Below are 6333 nucleotides of genomic sequence, written 5' to 3'. Positions count from 1 at the left end.
GGAAAATCTAGTCTCTAAGCAACCCTTTTGAAATCTGGAGAAAATCAAACTCCCCCCCACCAGTCCTCCGCCCTCTCCAAAGAGGAGAGTCTGCCAGTTCCCCAGATCGGATTAAAGAGGCTTGCTCCCTTCTTCACACCCTTCTCTGTGGATTCACCACAGAAAGGATGTATCTCCAGTTCACCTTCGCCAGCTCACCCAGCAGCAATACCAGCAGGTGATTTTGGGAGAGATGCAGTGGCTATGTTGGAGACCCAGCCAAAAGGATGGATGGAAGGGGATGAGGAAATAATGCAGAAGGGTGGGGAGATGGATGGAGAGAGAGTATCCAGGCAGGCAAAAGGCAATGGCAAGCTAGGGTGAAATGGAGGGACTGCTAGACAGACACAGCCTAGATGGTGCCAGGAGAAGGTACAAGATGAGGCTGAAGAAGAGATGACCAAAAAGCAAGAGGGGTGGGTGAAGAATTTAAATGATGTCCCTGTAGTACAGTGGTCAGCACAAGGGAACCATTTAGGGAGGGAGGACAGGAAGAGACGGGGGTGGACTTGGATGACTGGATCCAGATTTCATGCCTTCTGGATGTTTTTCTAGTTGGTGAATTCATAAAGACATAAGTAGGTGCCAAGCTCCCTTCAGCATCATAAGATGGAATGTGCACTGTTAAGACTGCATTCCTAAGCACACTTGTCGTGGAGACCCAATAAAATAAGTGGGACTAATTTTGAACACACTTCGGATCATCTTGCATGGATAGTTTAACTATTCAGCATTTAGCCAATCATTACACTAATTGATTTATACGGGGCACCTTAAAGATTCATTATAGGTTCGTCATAATAAATATGTTAGCCTTTTAGGTGTCACAAGACTCTTCTGTTTTATTGTAACAAACTAACACCATAATTACTCTAGAATATTATTATATATTAATAAAAATGAATGTGTCGTCATTCTATCAAGATACCTATAAAATGAACAACAGCAAAAAGTAGCTATGTTCTTCCATTTAGCAGTGACTGAAGCTACAGACAGACAATAGTTTTCCAGCCAGCTCAAGGAAGTTTGAAAGAGGAATCACTGCTCATGGTGTTTATGCTTATCACATTTTTGCCCCTGGTCAACAGGATTGGCAAGTTTTTATACTACTATGTAATTTTTGCATCATTTAATGTGTCATATTAATACTTATGCTTTGTTTCAGTTCTGTGTTTAGATTTCTGGTTGATTCTACAACCCTAACTTCTATTGCTTTCTTCATTGAATGTCCCATCCTGTTGATTTTATTGACTTACTCTGCATAATGTGTCTTGAGTCCAAGTGAAAAAGGTGGACCATAAATAACTTACATAAAAATAAATAAATAAAATTAATACTCCAAAACCATATTTGACTAGAGATTATTGGGGGGGGGCCCTTCATCTCAGTCCTTAGCTGGTGAACTGAGCAGGGCATTGTGCCAATTGTATATCTAGTCCTGGCCCAAGCCCTCCAGCTGAAGCACTCAGCCCCTATTCTTGACCAAAGAAACCCTGAAATGGAGAAAACACACTGCAGATCTGGATTCTGGTATGACAGTTCATGGCCACAGTCTAGACTTGACTCTGTGAGTGTGTTGAGTTTACTCTTTGACATTGGTTCACATGTTTTTTGAGCTGGCTTTGCAAATAACTAGGTTGCTGTTTGATTCAGTGATATGAAGATACAAGACTGCCTTATACTGAATCAAGATTTTGTGCAGAGGAAGAGAGAGCCAGTGTGGTATAGTAGTTAAGAGTGTCATACCAATATCTGGAAGACCGTACTCATGCCACGGAAGCTCACTGGGAGACCTGGGGCCAGTCACAGTCACTCAGGCTAACTCACCTCACAGGGTTGTTGTGAGGATAAGTTTATTTATTTATTTTATTGATCACATTTATTATAACCCGCCCTTCCAGCCAAGGATGGCTCAGGGCAGCTTACATGAAAATAAAAACACATAAAATGGAGGAGAGGAGAATGATGTAAGCCATTTTGGGTCCCCAGTGGTGAGAACAGCAGGGTATAAATGAATTAAATAAATAAATTTCCAGAACTTTTAAATGGGCATGTGGTAGCTGAAGATGCCAAGGACTGAACATTGAACCTTCTGCATGCAAAGCTAGTTCTCTGCTGCTAAGCTACAGTTCCCATATTCCATGGAAACAAAGCTGAAGAAAGAATATACACAGACTGCCTTGACAGGGTAGAGTTAACAGTTGGCAAAGAAGACTGTCTGAGATCACTGTGATGTAATCTTGCTGAAGCCCATTTAATTTCATATTGATCTGTGGTTCTTTCCTATGAAGAATGATCAACTGAGGTTTTAGCAATGGCTATACTATATTAGCGCCTTAAGGCAAGCTCAGTCAAAAGCCAGAAAAGGTTCATAAGACTGAGCTCCAGAATGCATTTTCCCTGCTCATCCATGGAATATGAAGTGGCAATAAAGATAAATAGAGTGAATCTGAAAATATGCAGAATGCCTTTCTTTCTGGGATTTGGGCACACTGTTACTGGGTCCCAGTCTCTGGTGGGTTTTCCCCATGCATGTGTAGTATTGGCAGGCTGGAAATAATCCAGACTTTTTCATCCAAAGGTAGAGAGATTGGTTAACCCAAACAGAGCTGAAACAAAGTTGCATTGCTTTAAAAAAAAATCCACCATGAATTTTGATACCAAATTTGACAGCATGTTCTTTGAATGCTTGAATTTTTGCTGAATAGTTCCGAATATTTGGTGTATGTCTTTAACATCTAATAACTTGTTTCAGTATTTGATAGTTGAGTTTTACATTGTGTTTCAATAAGTTTAAATGATCCTTCAATCATTAATAATTGAATAATAATATCAGTAATTTTTATACAGTTGCTTGATATTATTTGGTGTTTTATTGAGTTAAATTGATATGTGACATTGATATTTGATTTAGATATTTGGTATTTGACTGCATTTGATAACTGGCATATGATGCAATTCAATATCTGAGGGCACAGGTCAGAATATTTGATACTATAAAAATCTTCATTGAATATGTGACATTATATATATGTAACAATAGATTTTTTTAGACCATCTGAAGATAATTCAACATCCAGATTCACAGATGGAAATCTGGGGGAGCAAATTAAATTCTGTTCTACTGCTCGCTTTCCTTTTCAGAGGAGTTTGTTTTTCAGCCCAGCATGTGCATGTAAGCAATAATTCAAGCTGTGCATTCCAGAGCATTCCTCTTGGCAGCTTTCACCACCAACAGTAAATTAAAAGGTTTTGTAGATGAAGTGCAGAAACAAAGGTTTTCTAATCTGGCATGACAAACGCCACTAAGTGTCTGGTGGGTGTGCTTCTATATATATCTTTTCTCCTTGCTGTTCCCAAATGTTGACACAGCTCACACCTTCCCCATATTCAGTATAAAAGAGCTGAAAGAGATTATTTCTTCCCCCTTCCATCAATGCAAATTTGTCCTGCTGACGTCTTTAAATAGTGCATGTTGCTATGGCAACAGTTCCATGTCCCACATTCTCCAAATGTGCTGCAAGAATAAAAAAAAGAAAAGAGGGGATTCTGCGGCAGAATAGGGGAGGGGGTGTTACATGCTCAGTAGCAAGCCAGGATTCTTAAGGCTACTGAAAGGTCTTGAGTCTGAAGTTGGTGTGGGGGGACACAGAAAGAAGGCAGCTGTCCCTCATTCCCTCTTTATGGATATGATGACATTTGCTAGTTATGAAACCAAACTGGCTCCATGCAACCAGAGAGCTGCTTCAGTGCATGAATGTGGATAAACCCCAGTGGCCACATTTGCAGGGTATGTTTAGAACAAAGCAATGCATCAGAAGCCCCCTACAGCTCATATTATGTTTCATCTCCTCCTTTCCCTGGCACCAAACTGCTGTCCCTTGTAAAGAATGTTAACTAGTCTTCATTATGAATTTTCTCAAATCTGTCCTAATCTGAAGCTCATTTAATATTTACATACTAACCCTAGATTGCCAATTTGGCCCTACATATATTCATTACAAACCCTCTGCTGCGGATGACTAGTTGGCACTTCTTACATATGTCCCTATGCACCTACTTTGGTAATCAGGCAGCCATCTGTTGGCTATCCCACCATTTAGGATGGCCTGTCTGGCATCAACCAGAAGCTGAGCCTTTTCCATCATGGCTCTGTAGAATGGAGTCTCTGAAGAGGTGTGTGTGTGGGGGCTCTCTGAAGATCTTGAGGAGATGCTGCAAGGCCTGCCTGTTTGCCAGGGTTTTGCCGAGGGGTTAAATGGCAAACATCTTTTAAAGGGGGAGGGGGAGGGGGAGGGATTTGAGCCTTGCTATTTTCATCTTTGGTTTTAGCTGGGGATGTTTTCACTATTATTGTAAGCCATCTTGAACCAAGAGGAAAGGTGGGGTATAAACTAAAATCGATACTAAAAAAAATCGATAAAGTATGTCCCAGAGAACAAATCATAATATCACAGCAAAGAGTTTGTGCATAATTTCTTCATACTCTCCCAAGCAAAGTTTCCATACTTCCTCCCAGGGGTCATTTCGTAGAAAAAGAGCTAGGGGAACTCATTAGCATAACTCATTAGCATATGCCACACCCCCTGACATCACCGGAAGTGTGTCATAAGGCCACACCCCCTGACATCATCGGATATGTGTTATAAGGCCACACACCCCGCCCCCAACGGTCCCGGTCGCCACCTCCAGCCTTGCAGCTCCACTGCCGAGCCCCATTAGGGGCTTGGCTGTGGACCTGCAAGGCCGGCAGGAGTACAAGGAAGCCCCGCAAAGGCCCTCCCTGGCCCCAGGCAGACAGGGGTGGGGAGAGGCAGGGAGGAAGCAACTTACCCTCCCTCTTCTCCTGCCTCCTCCTGGCTGAATGAGGGCCGGAAGCGGGGCGGCCGGAAGCAGGGGGCGGGGCTTCGTCATGTGCCCCGCCCCCCGTACCTCACCCGGGGGAACTGCGTTCCCCCCCGAAATGACCGCTGCTTCCTCCTATACTCCTAAAGGAGCCATGACAAAATGAGCAAGGACTGCAAATCTGGAGTCCATTTATTTTGCTTTGTGGAGATGCCAGGTCCTTCAGCCTGGGTGACTGAACCATTTCAGGCCAAGCTGCTCAGGTTATAATGACATCATCATCATGAGTCATAGCTCCACCTATCAGCTTTGGTGGGAGAGTCAAACATCAAGAATCTATTGAAAATTTGAGCATTTTTAAAAACTAGTACTACATTCCCAGCTATAGTTCTAACTAGGTTGCGATAATGCCACTCACCTCTTTGAGTGAGTTTGGATTGTGGGATGATGAGAAGACACTAATCTTTCCCTCTCATTGCCTATTGATCTGGCTGGCTCCCTCATGGTGCTGTGCTGCACCCAAAGGTACTGAATTCTGGAACATGGTCCTCCTGCCTGTTTAACTGTGCTATGACCTGAATCAGATCCAGTAAAGAATACAGTGTGAGTGACCAAGAAATCGTTCCTTCATAAGGATTAACTTACTTTTGCAATGCTGGAAGATTTTTGAGTAACACACAAGGAAGTGTGGGAAGAAAGGAAGAGGGAAAGAAAGAAGGAAAGAAAACAAAGAAATGAAGATGGTTGCATTGGTTAGGTTCACCATTCTATTATTTGAGTTGCTGTGCAACGAAAGTTTGTTAGCAAAGAAGGAGAGGATTAGTAAATATTTGTTCAAATCATGTTGTATTGCTAGGGTGATATTACTACCCATGTTTACTTCAGAACAAGGAAGCAGAAAACAATTTTGTTGACACTGTACTCATTGAAAACTGGAACACCATGAAATGAGGAGTCTATTTGAAGTCTGTGGCTAAATCACAGAGTTTTCAAGCAGTTGTTCCTGTGTATCTCTGCTTCTTGGCCTCTGGAGCTAGGCATGGGTGGTGGGTGGGTGGGTTTCAGAAGCCTCTTGCTCATGAGTTACTGTTTGTGCGTGCTGTTAAACTCACTTGCATAGGTGGTGCTTAGATTGCATGAATGATTACCCAAAAAAGTAAGTGAAACTGGACTGCAGAAACATCTACACACGTTGTCTATGGGAATTCCATGCCACAGATTCCTTTGGTATTCTGGTTTGAGTTAGAAATCCACTGGACACAGCCAAAAGCTGGAGTGATATGGCTCTGATGGGGGAAAGAAACTGGGGGATGTGTGGTGCCACAGAAAGTAGATTTCTGTTTGTATTCTGAAAATGAAGTCCCTTGATCTTACATGATTAACTTTATGTATGTGGGAAAGTAGCATGCAACTCGGAAGGGCCATAACTAAGAAGAACCATGGCACTAG

The sequence above is a fragment of the Gekko japonicus genome, unplaced genomic scaffold (assembly GCF_001447785.1).
Source record: "Gekko japonicus isolate JY-2015 unplaced genomic scaffold, Gekko_japonicus_V1.1 scaffold140, whole genome shotgun sequence".
Taxonomy (NCBI): domain Eukaryota; kingdom Metazoa; phylum Chordata; class Lepidosauria; order Squamata; family Gekkonidae; genus Gekko; species Gekko japonicus.
Note: the sequence above shows the minus strand (reverse complement) of the source record.